The following is a 19319-nucleotide window of genomic DNA, read 5'->3' as shown; positions in this document are numbered from 1 at the left end:
AAATTGCCAGACTAGTACTCTGACTGGACTAATAGTCTGATTGGCTCAAGAGAGAATATAAGGATAGGAAATGGAAAAAAGTACAGGGAAACATATATGTTGATTCGTTCCTAGAAGGGAAAGGGGGTAAACATTTTTAAAGATTAGCAACAGCATATTTGTATGTGATGGAAGTGATTGAGATCTAGCGTAAGGGGGATTGATGATGCAAGACAGACAAGGATTGATGATGCGAGAGAGAGAGAGAGAGAGAAAGAAAGAGAGAGAGAGAGAAAGACTTTGACCTTGAGTAGGCAAGAGAAGGAGGTGGCCTTTGTTGTATAAAATCCTATTCTCCTAGTAGCAAGAAAAAGATGTACACACATGGTGATAGCATGTGGAAGTTCTTTTCTTAAGGTGCCTATTTTCTCTGTACAGTACAAAGCGAGATCCCGTTAAGTGAGAACAAGAAAGGGATGAAACTTGAAATTTTGAAAAGAGAGATTAGTTTGTACAGTAGATGTTTGTAAATCAGAAATGCCTAAGGGTTGTGTGTTGCAGAACTCTAGAGGGTGACATTTACATAGACTAGTCAGCAAGGAAGTGGTGGCAGCTCTGCCTATGAAAATGTGCTGGTCAGATTCCCTGCTGTTGGAAACTTGATTTACTAGTGTACCCAGCTTCTGGTATTCTAGATTCACAAACACATTTCTACCAAAAGCCATGCTCCCTGTGGTCTATTCTCACCTAGCGACTAACTAAGCACAATGAGTAGCAGAAAATCAAACACCGCATGTTCTCACTCATAGACGGGTGTTGAACAATGAGAACACATGGACATGGGGAGGGGAGCACTACACACTGGGGTCCGTTGGGGGGAAATGGAGGGGGATGGGGGGGTGGGAAGGTGAGGAGAGATAGCATGAGGAGAAATGACAGATATAGGTGAGGGGGAGGAAGGCAGCAAATCACACTGCCATGTGTGTACCTATGCAACCATCTTACATGTTCTTCACATGAACCCCAAAATCTAAAATGCAATTAAAAAAATTAAAAAAATAAAAATAAATAAATAAAATAAAAGTTTTCAATGTGAAACTAACTAACTAACTAAATAAATAAATAAGGAAAAAAAAGAAGGAGAATTAATGCAGGTCCATTCCTGGGAGATGGGGAACTCCTTAACTGTGTGAGTTTGGCTCTAGGGCAATCTTATCAAGCCTGGTGAAACTTCCTTAAAATTGTAGTTTAAGAATCTTTCTACCTACTCTTCTTTCCTCCACTTCTCCTTTAGAGATGTCAGGTTTGTGCATTAATCTAAATTCTATCTCTGCCTTTTATAGTTTCTTCCCCTTTTTGTTTTGCATGACTTTCCTCAATAAAACTCTTGCACGTCTAATATTGTTCTGGTGTCTGCTTCTTGGAAGTCTGTACTTCCAAGTAGTACCAGGAGTGGTCTAAAAAAACAGGTGATAAGATGGGGCTTAGGAACTCACTTACTTATCCCATCAGGCAAAAAGGACCTCAATCTGAGTACCATCTGGTACAGAAATAGTCGCTCACACAATTTTGTGGTCTAGTTGCTAAAGATTACACAAGTGATGGCCTGGGAAAACATCCCGGTTGAATGAACTGTCCATTCAGTTAGAATGATTCAGTCATTTCAACGATACAAGTTGTAGAGGAATGAAAAGAAACCGAGGGCCATTGATAAGCAGGATAAGCAGTTAAAGGCTAAGTGTAAGAGACAGGCATGTTTAGCAGCTTACAATGAGGCTCTTTTCTCTCACAGTGAAAGAACAAAGAGTAGACACAACTGAGCAATAAAAAGATATCTGAATGTCTGCTTCTGAAAATTTTAGCTATACCAACACGACTGAACGCTCAGAACTTTCAAAGGCATTTCAACTGTAAGAGCTAGCACATCTTCCATGCTAAGAGATGCTACAGAATACTCTCCCTTAAAAGCACCAAATGCAGCCCACAGCAGCTGCCCTATCTTCTCTCCTGGGTGGCAGGCTGATAACAAAGGTTAAATCACAGCAAGATCTAGATGGGGACATGACAGGCCTGATTTAAAAAAAAAAGAGAGAGCGATCAATCGCAAAAGAAACTACAGAATTAAATAGATGGATTAATAGCAGATTAGATCTATGGATGAAAAGATCAATAAACTTCAGGAAATAACAATGGAAACTACCCAAAACAAAACTCAGAGTAATTAAGAGCTGAGAAAAAAGAGGACAGAACTGTAGAGTAAATTCCAGTAGTCCAATATATGTATTATTGGAGTACAGGAAGGAGACAAGATGAGGGGAAGGCACAGAAAAGAAATTTAAGATTTTTTTTCAAATTGTATATTCAGTTGGTAAATAAATTGTGGTATATCCATATAATGAAATATTATTCAGTGCTAAAAAAAAATGAGCTATCAAGCCAAAAAAGACGCGAAGAAGCCCTAACTGTATGTTTCTATGTGAAGGACACCAATCTGAAAAGGCTATATGCTGCGATTCCAACTATATGACCTTTTGAAAGGAAAACTATAGAGACAGTAAAAAATCGTAGGTACTGAGGGCTGGGGAGAGCACAGAAGATTTTTAGGACAGTGAAACTGTTATGTATGATACTATAATGGTAGATATATGTTATTATGCATTTGTCAAAACTCATAGAATGTGCAATGTCAGGGGTGGATCTAATGTAACCTATGGATTTGGGGTAGTAACCATGTGTCAGTATAAATTAATGAATTGCAACAAATGTATAGCTCTAGTACTGGCTGTTGTTAATGGAGAAGGCTGTGCATGTTTGAGGACGGGAGGTATAAGAGAACTCTAATTTCTGTTAAATTTTGCTGTGAAACTAAAACTGCTCTAAAACATAAAATCCACTTAAAATAATAATAGACAAAATCTCCAAATTTTGTAGAAATTATAAACTCATGGGTCTAAGAAGCTCACTTTAAACATAAGAAACATGAAGAGAATTATACCAAATTATATTACAATCAAATTTCTTAAAATCAGGGGCCAAAGAAAAAAATCTTAAAACTAGCCAGAGAAAAAAGGTGCAATTAAGTATAGAGAGGGGAGAAAAGGAATGACAGCAGCTTTCCTGTAGAAAACAATGAAATGCCTGATTCACATGTACAGAATCTTGTACAGCACAGAATTAAATCAAAGTGGAGATTTCACATCACAGCAAAGGAGCTACAGAAATGGATCCATGACCATGGGATCCACTGATCACATATCACAACATCCAGGAAAAATAGACTTCTAAGGATAGAGTTGCAGAGTCAGCTCAGAGGCAAGAATTTGAAAGGACAGAATGCCATCATTTGGGATGTAGTATATATATGAAACTAAAGACTTCTCTATGACATAATTGCACAAATAGGAAGAATATATGGATCTAGAAGCCAAAGCAGAGGTGAACTCACTTAATATTATTCCAAAAAATCTACTGGAGATTCTGTGCTTCACATACCTGCAACTCTAGGCTCTTCAGGGTCAGAGGGCTGAATCCCAATAAGGGTATGTTTCCGTCCCATCGAACTCTAATACTTAGCTACCTCCAGGGCACTTTACACTTCTTGTATTAAGAACCAACAGCTGAGATATCAGATATCATCATCATGGCCAGAGTAATTGACTCTGATAATCAGGAGGTTGTAAGGCTGAATTTACACTATGTGGCAGGAGGGAATACAAAGAGAATCCTAGTTGCAGGTTAGAGATTACAATGGTAATTAAAAATCTAAAATGAGTGTACACGCTAGCATAATAGAACTAAGAGAATATGTCAAATACTTATGGTTACCTAAATCTTTTTTGAGGGATTTAGGGGATATTTTTGAGGGAACAGGAGATTATTTAGTAAACTTACTAGGGAAAGACATGTTAGCAAAGATAAAATGTTCAGGTAACCATGGTTTTAAGTCTTATATAAATCAAAGGAAGAATAAGGGAATAAATAACTTTTAATCAATTAGTTCTTCTTGTCTAGAGAATACTTGTTTGTTGACATAACAGTAATAACTGTTGTATAAAATGAGATCTATGTAACCAATGAGCTTTCTTTTTTTCTTTTTTAATGTTTTTAGGCATGCATTTTTTTCCTGTTGCTCTAGCCTTGAGTAGAATGAGCTTAAAATAGGAAAGACTTTATTTTTTTATCTGAATATTTAGCAATTCTTTTTTTGTTATTAAAGAGAAATCATGATTAAGAGGCTACATGAGTTTTGATATTTGCCCACCTTGAGAGAAAAATATATTTTCTCAGTTTTCTCCCCAACTTGGATATGCTCATTTGATGGACTAAGGTATTTCCTATTTTGTGGAAAAATCTTGCCATTCTAGGCTTCTTTACAGTGGTTTTCTCTAGGCTACTTTTACATAAGTGGTTGCCTACCTCATCATCACAACTCAAAGATTTAATAACAAAGCACATATTTAATATTTTATATATTCAATGTAGAACCATTATTCAACCTATGCAGTCATGATTTGTCATCATCCGTTTGACTTGCCTGGAAGTGACAGAAATCTTTATTACTCTGTGTAAGTAAAATATCACATCAAAAATTATAAAATCTAACAAATGGGATGCTTTACTATATGCCAGGGATCCTTTTAAGTACTTTGTAAGTATTTTCACATAACTTTCAAATCATCTTATGAGATAGGTACTGTCATTAACTCTATATTACCAAAGAGGAAGCTGCTGCCTAGCTAGTACAGGTCGGGGGATTCAGGCTCAGAGCCTCTGCTCTTTCCTATTGCAGCCTATGACCTACAAGCATTTAAGAATACAATGACGGTTACTGAAAATTATTGAAATACCTATTCTTCTGCCAAAAATCCTCTTTAAAAGTAAGTATGAGGTGTAACAAAAAGAAGCATAAAAATAAGTCTCTAAAATGTGAAATCTTTTTTTTATTGTTTTTAGACTCTATAAGAGTTTCTGTATAGTTTTGTTAGAAAATATACGTGGTGAAAATTTTTTAAAATTCTTTCTATTATGTTAATAAAAGCAAAGACTTTGTATAACATCTAATAAAATTCTGAAGACAAGATTTCCCACCTGTAATTTGCAATCTTTCATTAGCTTATAAATACTACAATATTTCTATTAACAGAGAGAAAATGAAGCAATTAAATCATACAGTCTTTGGAGACCATATCAAGCTAGTAACATATTTTGACTGTCAGTCAGCATAAATTTTCACTTGTTTTGTATTCTCTCCTTTTTTCATATATATGGATATTTGAAATTTATTCTCTTATACCTACCTTTAGTCTCCTCCTGGAGAAAGATATTGGGTGCAAAAAGGTTCAAATTAATTTAAATATTATCACATATATGTCATTCAGTCAAATTATGTTAAAATGTACAGCATGCCAGTTTCAATATCTCTTCTTGGGTTTTTATGATTAATCTGTTATTTTGGGTATGATTCATCGTCTTATTTTTTTTTATTTGCATCTAGGTAAAGAGGAGAAAGTACCCTCTTACACAATGCAGAGTAAGGGTGCACAGCTTAGATGAAATCGCTGTCACTTAATAGTTTATAAATAAAATTTTAATCTCATGGCAGCATGACCTGGGTTTCTGAGGAATCATTATCCAGACCAGGCTTTCCAGGTTCTTGCTTGACTCACATTGTCCTTTTTCATGTTGCTCTACAACTCAAGTCAAAGTGAGAAAAAAGGAAACAGTAAATGTGAAGGCTGAGCAGTATGTTTTGTTGTTGTTGTTTTTTTTTAAAACTTTTATTTTAGATTCAGGGGTACATGTGCAGGTTTGGTGTATAGGTAAATTGCATGTCACAGGGGTTTGTCGTACAGATTATTTCAACACTCAGGTAACACACATAGTATCTGATAGGCAGTTTTTCAATCCTCACCTTCTTCCCGCCCTTCACCCACAAGTAGGCCCTAGTGTCTGTTGTTCCCTTCTTTGTGTCCGTATGTACGTAAAGTTTAGCTCCCACTTATAAGTGAGAACACACTGTATTTTCTTTTCTTTTCCCATGTTAGTTCACTTAGGATTGTGGCCTCCAGCTCCATCCCTGTTATTGCAAAGGACATGATCTCATTATTTTTATTTTTATTTTTTATTATACTTTAAGTTCTGGGTTACTTGTGCAGAACGCGCAGGTTTGTTACGTATGTATAGACATATCAAGGTAGTTTGCTGCACCCGTAACCAATCATCTACATTAGATATTTCTCCTAATGCTATCTCTCCCATCGCCCTCCACCCCTGAACAGGCCCCAGTGTGAGATGTTCCCTTCCCTGTTTCTATGTGTTCTCATTGTTCAACTACCACTTATGAATGAGAACATGTGGTGTGTGGTTTTCTGTTCCTGTGTTAGTTTGCTGAGAATGATAGCTTCCAGCTTCATTTATGTCCTTGCAAAGGACATAAACTCATCCTTTTTTATGGCTGCATAGTATTCCATGGTGTATATGTGCCACGTTTTCTTTATCCAGTCTATCATTGATGAGCATTTGGGTTGATTTAAATTCTTTGCTATTATGAATAGTGCTGCAATAAACATAAGTGTGCATACGTCTTTATAGTAGAATAATTTATAACCCTTTGGGCATAAATCCAGTAATGGGATTACTGGGTCAAATGGTATTTTGGTTCTAGATCCTTGAAGAATTGCCTGCCACACTGTCTTCCACAATGGTTAAACTAATTTGCACTCTTACTAACAGTGTAAAAGCTTTTCTATTTCTCCACATCTTCTCCAGCATCTGTTGTTTCCTGACCTTTTAATGATCACCATTCTAACTGGCATGAGATGGTATCTCATTGCGGTTTTGATTTGTACTTCTCTAAAACAGTGATGATGAGCTCTTTTTCATATGTTTGTTGGCTGCATAAATATCTTCTTTTGAGAATTGTCTGTTCATATCCTTCACCCACTTTTTGATGGGAATTTTTTTTCTAATAAATTTATTTAAGTTCCTTATAGATTCTGGATATTGGTCCTTTGTCATACAGATAGAGTATAAAAATTTTTTCCCATTCTGTAAGTTGCCTGTTCACTCTGATAATATTTTCTTTTGCTGTGCAGAAACTCTTTAGTTTAGTTAGATCCCATTTGTCAATTTTGGCTTTTGCTGCCATTGCTTTTGGTGTTTCAGTCATGAAGTCTTTGCCTATGGCTCTTTCCTTAATGGTATTGCTACAAAGAGATTAAAATACCTGGGATTACAATTTACAAGGGATGTGAAGGACCTCTTCAAGGAGAATTACAAACCACTGCTCAAGGAAATAAGAAAGGACACAAACAAATGGAAAAACATTCCATGCTCATGGATAGGAAGAATCGATACTGTGAAAATGGCCATACCATCCCAAGTAATTTATAGAGTCAGTGCTGTCCCAATCAAGCTACCATTAACTTTCTTCACAGAATTAGAAAAAACTATTTTAAATTTCATATGGAACCAAAAAAGAGCCCATATAACCAAGACAATCCTAATCAAAAAGAACAAAGATGGAGACATCACACTACCTGACTTCAAACTATATTACAAGGCTACAGTAAACCAAATAGCATGGTACTGGTACCAAAACAAATATGTAGACCAGATGTCCCCAAACTTTTTACACAGGGGGCCAGTTCACTGTCCCTCAGACCGTTGGAGGGCCGCCACATACTGTGCTCCTCTCACTGACCACCAATGAAAGAGGTGCCCCTTCCTGAAGTGTGGCAGGGGGTGGGTAAATGGCCTCAGGGGGCCGCATGCGGCCCGCAGGCCATAGTTTGGGGACACCTGATGTAGACCAAAGAAACAGAACAGAGGCCTCAGAAATAATGTCACACAGTTACAACTATCTGATCTTTAACAAACCTGACAAAAAAAAAAGATGGGGAAAGGATTTCCTATTTAATAAATGGTGTTATGAAAACTGGCTAGCCATATGCAGAAAATTGAAACTAGACGCCTTCCTTAGACCTTATACAAAGATCTTATTCTTTTTTTATGACTGCATAGTATTCCATGAGGTATATGTTCCACATATTCTTTATTTAATCTACTGTTTACGGGCATTTACATTGATTCCATGTCTTTGCTCTTGTGAATAGTGCTTTGATAAACATACACATGCATGTGTCTTTATGGTAGAACAATTTATTTCCTTTGGGTATATACCCCTAAATGGGATTTCTGGGTGGAATGGTAATTCTGCTTTGAGTTCTCTGAGAAATCACCAAACTGCTTTCCACAGTGACTAAAGTAATTTGCATTCACACACAAAATCAGTTATTGCATTTCTATACAGTAACAATGAACAATCTGAAAAGAAAATTATGAAAACAATTCCATTTGCAATAGCATCCAAAAAATAAAATAGTAAGATTAACCAAGCAGGTGAAACAGTTGTGCAATGAAAGATATAAAACATTGCTGAAAGACATTAGAGAAGACATAAATAAATGAAAACACATTCTGTGTTCATGGATTGAAAGACTTAATATTGTTAAGGTGTCAATACTACCCCAAATGACCTGCAGATCCAATGCAATCCCTATCAAAATCCCAGTGATGTCTTTTGCAGAAATAGAAAAACCCATCCTAAAATTTACATGAAACCTCTTCTGTTTCTGTTACACTTTGCATGGAATATCTTTTCCCATCCTTTCATTTTTAGTCTATTTGTGTCTTTGGATTTAAGTTAGTCTCTTATAGAAAGCATATAGTTGAATCATGTATCTCTATCTAGTCTTTCAATCTCTTTTTAGTTCATTTACATTTCAAGTAATTACTGGTAAGAAGGGATTTGGTTATTTTACTGTTTGTCCTCTATATGCCAAATAGCTGTTTTGTCCCTCATTTTCTTCTGCATTAATTGACTTTCTTTTGGTGTAATAGATTCAAGTTTTTTATTTCCTTTTGTGTATATTTCATAACTATTTCCTTTTTTGGTTATCATGAGATTTATCATTCTAACTTGAAATTCTACCAGGTTAACTTCAATAACATGCAGAAACTCTGTTCCTTTATAGCTTCCTTGCCACTCCTTTTTGTTATTGATGTCATAAAACTATGTATTTACGCAATGCGCAACCCAGAACACAAGCTAATAATTCTTTTAAATACCCCAGTTTCTGAAATTACCCAGAATACAAAAAGTAGAGTTACAAAGCATTTTTACAATAAAATTAGCTTTTGTGATTGCTCATGTATTTACCTTTATTAATAACTTTTTCTCTTCATAAATTTTGTGTGACTATATAGGGTCATTTGATTTTGCTGTGCAGGACTCCCTTGAGCATTTCTTGCAGGGCAGCTCTAGTGGTTACAAACTCCCTCAGCCTTTGTCTATCTGGAAATATGTTACTTTCTCCCTCATTCTGAAGGACAATTTTGCCAGGTATATGCTTCTTGTTTTTCCAGCTTTTTTTCTTTCTTTTAGTTCTTTGACTACATTGGCTATTGCCTTCTAACTTCCAAAGTTTCTGATGAGAAATCTGCTGATAATCTTATTGAGGATATCTTACATGTAATAAGGCACTTCTATCTTGCTGCTTTTTAAATTCTCTTTGAGTTCGCCTTGAGGTTTGTTGAGCTTCTTGATGTTTACATTCAAGTACTTAAACAATTCATGTAATTCATTAATTTGGGGAAGTTTTCAGTCATTATTTCTCCAATATTCTCTCTGCCTCTTTCTCTCCTTCCTCCTTTTCTTATTCCCCCAATGTGTATTGGTCTACTTGATGGTGTTCCACAAGTTCTTTAGGCTCTGTTAACTTTTATTCAATTTTTTTTTCTTTCAGTTCCTCAGACTAAAAACTTCTCATTGTTGTATCTTCAGGTTCACGAATTCTGTTTTTGCTCTGCCTGATTAAATCTGCCTTTGAATTCCTCTAGCAAAATTTTCATTTCAGTTATTGTACTTTTCAGCTCCAGAATTTCTTTCTAATTTACTTTTAGATTTTCTATCTCTTTATTGATACTTTACTTTTTTGTTCGTAATTTTTTTTCTTCACATCTTCCTTTACTTGTTTGAGCATCTTTAATGCAGTTGTTTTAAGCTCTTTGTCTAGTATATCTACTACTAGGTCTTTTCCAGAGATGATTTCTATTTATTTCATTTTTTATTTCCCCTTTGCCTGTGCCATATTTTTCTATTTCTTTGTGTACCTTTTCATTTTTCAGTCAAAACTGGATGTCTGAATCTAATAATGTAGCAACTCCAGAAATCAGATTCCCTAACGTTTGCTGGGTCTTGTTATGGTTTTGTTAATTCTTTTTAGCTTTAAATTGCTTTGTAGGTGATCTCTGTGTTAATGATTATCCTGAGGTGTAAACTTAAGGTCCTCTCAGGTCTTTCCCTGGGCATGCATGGTCACTCTCTAATTTTCCCTATATGCAGTTGTGTTTTAAAAATTCCCTAGTCTGGCTTTCAAAAGACAATAAAGGAAAAAAAAATGGATGGGCGGGAGAAAGGCCACCAGCCTTGTAAATTCCCTGCAAGTCACTTCAGTGAAAGGGAAAGGAGCTCGTAACAATGAGGGGAGGTGCAACAACAATGGCCACCTATCTCTTTGCACCTCTGTGATCAGAAGCAGTAATTAGCAGTCAGAGCCCAGATCTCAAATATTTGGAGAAAAGTGTCCCTTTTAGGGCCCATTCTGGCTCCAGTAAGCTGTTTGCCAACTCCAGGAACACACAGCTGCCTGCTATGTGGATGAGGGGTGCAGGATGAGTAGCTGCTACTGTATTTAGAGTTGAAATGGACTGAAATTAGCCACAATTTACCATTCTAGTCATCCCCTGGAAGTTGCAAGATTTTCATAGACTCCAGAACTTCAAAATAGTTATATCAGAGAGGTTTTTCCAGTAAAATTACTGTCTAGGTAAGGAGACAGATTTCTAGTGCTTCCTACTCTGCCATCTTCTCAGAATTCTCTATTAGAATTTAATTTTTTAGACATCAATATGCAAATGAGAAATGAGCTCCTGCTACCAGTGAACAACCTTGGATGGAAGGTGATGGTAGATGGAACAAACAAAGCGCACATCCTTATTTCTGATGCCGAAGCAGGAGGAAAAAAAGATTCTAAAAATCTTTGTTTCAATAAAAATTTGAGAGCCATCTCCAATTTTTGGTTACTCACCGTCTATTCTTGCTTTGAAAATGTTATTGAATCACATCATAACAAAATCCCATTCCAAGAGGAATGATGACCCTTATTTCCACTGTCCCTGCCCCCACAGCCTGAGGAAAGACACCCTACCCGAGAGAGAAAGCTCTCATAAAACCACAAGTGACAGATAGAAGAGGTGGGGGGGTGGGTTGGTTGGGGCTTGTCTCTTCTACTTTGTTCTTTGGAACAAAAAGAACTGGCCTTTGTAGCGGTGACTCGGGTCTGTAATCCCAGCTCTTTGAGAGGTGAGTGGGGCAGATCACTTGAAGTCAGGAGTTTGAGACCAGCCTAGCCAACATGGTAAAACTGTATCTCTACTGAAAATACAAAAATTAGCTGTGCATAATGGTGTACACCTGTAATCCCAGCTACTTGGGAGATAAGGTGAGGCAGGAGAATCCCTTGAACCTGGAAGGTGGAGGTTGCAGTGAGCTGAGATGGCACCACCGCACTCCATCCTGGGTGATAAAGCAAGACTCCGACTCAAAAAAAAAAAAAAAAATTGGCCTTTGCTTCAAGAGTTTAGGCTTGATGAGTATTCAATTTTGCTGAGTATTTAACTGGGCTAGGATAAAATGTCCTTGAGTATTTATTTCTCTAGGTAACTCAAGCCATCTGGAAAAATTGGGTAAAGTTTCTTAAATTCAAATTGATTTTTTTAACCATGTATTTTCCCAGATTAAAAGGATAATTTTCTACCCATAGAAAAACATCAACTTGCTTCTCCTGCAGTCATCTTCATTGCTGCAAATGGCAACTCCAACTTTTCATTTGCTCACACCAAAATATTGGCATAATTTCTGACTTCTTGTTGCTTTTATATCTGATAGTCTACCTATTGGCAAATATTGATATTAAGAATATACTTAGAAATCTATCACTTCTTACCTCTTTCGTTGCTACTATTCTGGAGCAAGCTGCCATCCTTTCTCACCTCAAAGCTATAGCAATAGCCTTTCTATTGTCTCTCTGATTTCACTCTTGCCGATTGACTGTATTTTCTCAACACAGTGTCCAAGAGCAGTCTTTTTACAACGTAGTTTAAATATGTTATTTCTCTGTGCAAAAATCCTCCAATGGCTTCCCATCTGAAGAGCTTCCTTTCTCACATCCTATTGTTTCTCTGACCAACTTCAGGGTCTCTTACAGTCTAATTTGCCATTCCCAGCCCCACTTAAGTTCCTCCACTAGGTATCTAGTTTATTGTCTTGATTTCTAATCTTTGTTAGCATATCACCTTCACAAGGAGGCCTTCACAGTCTCCATGAATAAAATAACAATAGTTTTTTTCCCTCCTCATTCCCACCTCACCAGACCTATCTTTCTCTTCTTACTTTGCTCATGACACCTATTATCATCTGAAATACCATATATTAACTTATTTATGTAGTGTATCTGTTCTATGTATCAGAATATAAGTGTCACAGGGACAAAAATCTTGTTTTGTGCACTATTTTATCTCCACTGCCCTCAAGTGTTTAGATCATAATGAGAGCCTGGGGAACATTTTATTGAATTATCTATTGAAGTTTTGTAATGTTATCTTAGGCTTTCCTAGGGCTATTTCTAAGTTCTTAAAAATGTGCGCTTATTACTACAGAGAAGACCAGACAAGGGAATGTGAACAGATGATTGAAAATCCATCCATGTTGGGGAAATGATTCAACAGAAATGCTATAATTGTACTGAAAACATAGGAATGTCTTCATGGAGAAATTTAGCATCTGCATTAACACAACTAAATGTTGCCACTGGTGGCAGTTTAGCTTTGTGTCTGGAGTATATACTGATTCATTCATTATTTCTTGAAGCAATACTTCAAGATTTAATTTAACCAAAGAGGTAAGTTTGTAAACAGTATCATGGAAGTAAATGTAGTGCTGGTGAGGAAAATAGGAGTACTTGAGAAAAATGTCAGTTGGGTATAATGACTCTGTGATTATGAAATATGATAATAAACGATATGCTGTTGCTTTGAATAACTTCAAAGATTAAATCTGTACAGGATGTTCTTCTTTCTCTTTTCTGTTGTCATCGCTAAAATAGCACATTTATTTTCAAATTACCTTGGAATGCAGTGACCTAACTAAAGACTGTTTATCAGAGAAAAAAAATCTACTTATCTTTCATGTCCCCACTCACCCCAGTTTCCTTCTCCAGATACCCTAACTCTGCTTCCAGTAACCCTTTATCTTCATCCATTTTTCTTGCTCCCTTTCACATTACTAGCCTCACTTTACCCTTGCAACTTCTTGATCAGCTACTTCAGTATTACTCTTGCTACCATATTGACTTCCCCACCTTTAGCAATATGCTTGATGTTTTTTTCTATACTTTAACTTCTCATTTCTAGTCCACAGCCATGAGTCACATCTTGGCTGGACACCAGCATTTTATTTTCTCTTTTGTTCAATTTCATTTATGTTTTATTTCCTATCTTCAATGCCTCAACTAACAATAGTGCCTAAGTCTTTGTGAAGAAGGTTAATCATTCTTCCTGAATCTCTCTTTCCATATAACTCAGGAAAATTGATTTTTCTTTTTTCACTGAGATTCTGTTCAACATGTGCACCCTCATCCTATACTGTTGCACTTCTTTTGAGATTATTTTCATGTTTTGTCCTCTTCCTTGCAGACATATTTCTCTCTCTACCTTCTTAGGATTTTTCTATCCTGAAATGTGTTCAATATGCCCAAATGATAATATCAAAACAAAACCAAACAATTAGAACCAAAATTGCACAAAGACTTGAGAATCCTTATGGTCTTTATTTAACTGCTGATTTTTTAATGTAAAACTCAAGGGTATAGACTCAGTCAACATTTATGCTTATTTATGCTCACATTTTATAAGCTATTTCTCCCCATTTGCCTGAAGCCACAGAGGAAACCAATTGCCAGTGTATCATCAATTACCTTCTTCTAGCCTTCCTTTAGTCTTCCCTTAATTATCTAGTGAACACTTACTTTATGCAAGGAACTATATTAGGCAGTGTAGAGGGAATATAAGACAATAAACACACCAACTAACTCTAGATTGCTTCTAAGTTGAAAGGCTACTTTATTAATTTAGTGTTGGTTGGAAAATTGATAGAAAAAATGTAATTGGATGGAAAAACATAAAGTAAGGGGTAAGCATTTTATATAAAATTAGCACAAAAAATAAATACAGTAAGTAAAGAGGCTAAATGATATAGTGAGAACAAAAATTTCCCAGTCAGAGTGAGTGTATCAGAATCCTAGCTTCACCATGACTTTGGTGAAGTTATCTACCTCATTAAATTAGTTTTCTGTAAAATGGGAATATAATTATAACTACCTCAAAATGTTACCTTGCATAGCAAGAGTGACCTTTATTCCAGTTCCCAACAAGTTCCTCATCTCCATCTGAGATTACCCCAACCTGGACTTTATTGTCCATATCACTATCATCATTTTGGTCAAAGTCATTCAACAAGTCTCTATGAAGTTCCAAATTTTCCCATATTTTTATGTCTTCTTCTGAGCCCTCCACACTGTTCCCACCTCTGCATGTTACCCAGTTCCAAAGTTGCTTTCACATATTTGGATATCCTTGTAGCAGCATGCCACTTTATGGGTACCAATTTACCATATTCATCCATTCTTATGCTGCTAATAAAGACATACCTGAGACCTGGCAATTTATAAAGGAGAGAGGGTTAATTGATTCACAGTTCCACAGTTCCTGGGGAAGCCTCAGGAAACTTACAATCATGGTGGAAGGGGAAGCAAACACACCCTTCTTTACATGGTGGCAGCAAGGAGAAGTGCAGAATGAAGTGGGGGAAATCCTCTTACAAAACCATCAGATCTCATGAGAACTCACTCACTATCATGAGAACAGCATGGAGTAACCACTCCTATGATTCAATTACCTCCCACTAGTTCCCTCCCACAACACATGGGAATCACAGGAACTACAGTTCAAGATGAGATGTGGGTGGGGACATAGCCAAACTATGTCAGTCACCTTGTGGACCATTTAAGAGACAACATTTTCCAGGATCCTTTGCAATTACTTGTGGTCATACAACTAAGTTCTGACCAATAAGCACAAATGGTAAATGAAATTACAAGGAGTCCCCTTTTTTTCTTGTTGCTTGTAATATGGATTTGAGAGCTGGAGTTTCAGCAGCTATACTGAATCTTGAATCAGTCTGCTAAGGATTTAGTGGCAGCAAGGTACAAAAAGCCTGATGACAATGGAGCTGCCATTTCTTCCCTGGACTGCGTACTTTTAGGTTCTTTTTATGAGAGAAATAAGCTATTGCATTTAGGATATTGTTATTTTCCTTGTTATTGTTTTATTTTGTTTGTTTGGTTGGTTTTTTTTTAGATAGGATCTTACTCTGTTGCCTAGGCTGGAGTGAAGTGGCATGATCATGGCTCACTGAAGCCTCAATCTTCTAGGGTCAAGCAATCATTCTGCCTCAGCCTCCTAAGTAGCTGGCACTACAGGCACAGGCCACCATGGTTGGATAATTTTAAAACTTTTTGTAGAGATGGGGTCACACTCTAATGCCCAGGATGGTGTCCTTTTCCTGGGCTCAAGCAACCCTCCTGCCTCTGCCTCCCAAGTTTCTGGCATTACAGGCATGAACCACTGTGCCCAGCCTTCTTGTTATTGTTGTTGCTAGAGTTACATACAAGGTGCTAAAGCTTACCTGACATTGATGCTTTTCAATTAACTTCCTTTGAGAATTCAATTTTCTCAACTTTATTAAATATTTATTAAATATTTAATAATTTAATAAGTACATACTTATTAAATATTTTCTAAATTACTCACAAAGGGCAGCAAGCACTCCAAATGAGTTGAATTACATTTTTATTTTCAAAATATTTGCTATCAATTAGTGCTATAATATTCTATTTAGTTGGCAGCACAACCTCATTGTTTTATTTATTATATTAATCCATTCATCATCCTGGTAGCGAGACAAACAAGTCATACTTTTGTTACAGAAGAAGGTAGAAAAATGGATCATAGATTGCAGAGAAGTGTAAAGTAATAACATTGGCAAAAGAGGTTAAGAAATGTTGCAAGAGTAGCTTGAAAAGGGGTCAGTTATTTTAGGGTGGATTTTGTCATGTGAGGGGAGAAATATTGAAAAAATGGTGTTTGTGTTCAGGTGCTTCAGTCACAATGCAGGAAGACTGCCTCCTTTAGAAATGATTATGGTATGTAAGTAAGAGGCCAACACAGATGGAACATGGTAATCAAGAACTAATAATCATGGGTCACAAAGGTAGGGTAAGTCACTGAGGCTGAATTCAGAAGATGAGCAACACAGTCTTGTAACCATGGAAACACAATAGGCCAAGGATATTCTAAACCTCTGATCAGTTTTTGTTGAGTATTAAATGCCACTTAGAAAAAAAGGAAAATGAAGTGCAGACAATACCCAGACTTACACTTCACAAACCTTTCTAAAGCCAAACAAGCATGGAGATATTGAACGTTTGCCACGACTAAAGGCAGGATTTATGCTAGTGCTTGTCAAAGCAGACACAGAAATGGGTCCTCACGGTGGATGCAATGGTCTAGCAAACCTGTCCATTGTTCTGTTGGTATAGAAAATCAGTTACTAAAGACACATGATCAGATATGTGAAGTGATTGATAGAAATAAAATAATGTTGATATTTATTTTTTTTTTCTTTTTGAGACGAAGTTTTGCTCTTGTCGCCCAGGCTGGAGTGCAACGGTGCAATCTTGGCTCACTGCAACTTGTGCCTCCCAGGTTCAAGCAATTCTCTTGCCTCAGCCTCCCTAGTAGCTGGGACTACAGGCACATGCCACCATGCCCAGATAATTTTTTTTTGTATTTTTAACAGAGACAGGGTTTTACCATGTTGGCCAGGCTGGTCTTAAACTGCTAACATCAAGCGATCCACCCGCCTTGGCATTCCAAAGTGCTGGGGTTACAGGCATGAGCCACTGCACCTGGCCTAATGTTGAGATTTCTAAATCATTTGGTCTATATTATCCTGAAAAGAGAGGGGCCATATTATTAGTTAAATTCAACTTATTTTCTCTTTATTCAATTAACTACCTTTAACTGGCATTTTCTACATAAACAAGACTGCGGTTAACAACTACATCTCAGCTGAGGCTCAGCTCTCTGATGAGGAAATATTGCAGAGTCAGGAAATAGGTAAATAGGTCATTTGGGGAATGAAATGAATTTCATAGAAGTCTTGATACTCTAGCTCATCCATCTGTGTAGGGAGTGCTCTCAGCTCCTGATTCACAATGTATTTCTTCTTATTCTATATACAATTGGATTGAATTTGAATATCTGGTTGCCAAGCATCTAGCAGATTAGAAGTCAATTTTAAAAAGAAAGGGATGAAGCCACAGGAAAAGGCAAATTGACTCTGGTGAGGATAACAGCTGTGACTACTATATACGTGAGTTATATGTAACAACAAGGGAAGGGACTGAGCAATATTGTTTTAATGATGAAAGCTTTAGGTATAATAATTTACACTTATTCACTTGAGAAATAGATGGTCCAGCTCACCTCATTTGCCATGAAGATATATAATCAAGAATAACAAATGATAATAACTAACATATATTAAGTGCTTGCTATGTGCTAAGCACTGGAGTTAGGCATTTTGAATACATTTTTTATCTCAGTTAATTCTTGAAACACCCATGCCATATAGATATTATTATTACTTTTATTTTACAGATGAGGGAAATATCAGATCATTTAATTTGCTGTGTCAGTGAACTTCAGGGGCTGAAATGTGATTCTAACTCTTATCTTTAGAATTGTAAAGCCCATGCTTTTAAAAAATCTTTGTACCATTGTTTACTCCCCTATACTGCATCTCAAAAAAGAAATATTTCTCAACCGATTTTCTTTTGAACTAGAAGTTAGGTAATCAAGTTACATTAATAATAGCTAGATTATTGAGAGGTAAGCATATGTCAAACACTTAGCTAGACTTACATGCATTATTTCATTTCTACCTCAGCTATAGCAGGGGAATAATACTAGTATTCCTATTCAACCACTGAAGAAACTAAGTCTTAGAGAAGTTTCACTCATCCTTAGTCACACAACTTTTAAATAGTGGAATAGACTTGGAATTTAGACACATGTTTCTAATACCTGATGTGTCTAGCTGGAGGAAGACTGGGATTTGTTTTTGAAGATCCTTAGACAAATTCCATTTAATAAATCAAAAAGGTATAGCCCCAAGAAATAGGTATATCAGATGACAATTTACAGAATCAACTGAGCACATTGCTTCGGCAATTGTTAACAATCTACAGACTTTTTATCATTTCATATTTGCAAGTTTAAGAAGGAATAATCATTAACATGATAATAGGACAATATTTACTGAAATCCATCCAGGAATTGTGCACCATGATTCTGTGCTCTTAGACAACTCATCTACAGTGCTGGGCTTCTATTTTCTCATCCCTGATGGAACACAGAAGAGGGTTGTGAAGCTTTCAGATGTCTAGGGGAATCTTCACGTGTCTCACAGAGAAGAGAGATGAAATTTTAACCCAAAGTTCTTTCAGCAATTAGGAAATAAAGAGATGCTAAGTGTAGAGAGAAACCAGGTAACTATCTTGAAGGAGGATTTGGAGAAATATATCTGAGAGAAGAGAAAACCAAAGGGAAACCTGTTTTAAAATATATGCAGAACCATCATTGAGCTATGTTTTCCAGTGGGCCAGAGTAAGAGGGTCTGGAAAACATAACCAACTGCCAGGCTGGGTGCTGTACAGAGAGTGCAAATGGTATAGGTGCTTTATAGTTAAAGAGAAGAAAATACTGTTTCCACAGAAACTATGACAACTCAAACTAACAGTGGAACAGGTTGTCATATACAGAGTGGAATGCTCCCTGATATTGAAGTTTATTTTTATTTGTATTTTTATTTTATTTATTTATATTTTTTTTGGTGGGGGGAAGCCAGAGGACCCTCTGTCTGTTACATTGTTGAAAAGATCTTTAACAAGGGTGAGAGACTGGGCTGTAAGACATTTCAGGTTTAAAGAGTCTATTTTTGACTGATTAAATAAACAGTATTTTATGAATGAGGATAAAAACATTTAGATAATGTCAATTTTATTTATTTTTTATTTATCAAATGACATTGAGGAGTG

This window comes from Saimiri boliviensis, chromosome 10 (genome assembly GCF_048565385.1).
Source record: "Saimiri boliviensis isolate mSaiBol1 chromosome 10, mSaiBol1.pri, whole genome shotgun sequence".
In the NCBI taxonomy this organism is placed as follows: domain Eukaryota; kingdom Metazoa; phylum Chordata; class Mammalia; order Primates; family Cebidae; genus Saimiri; species Saimiri boliviensis.
This window is presented reverse-complemented; position numbering follows the sequence as displayed.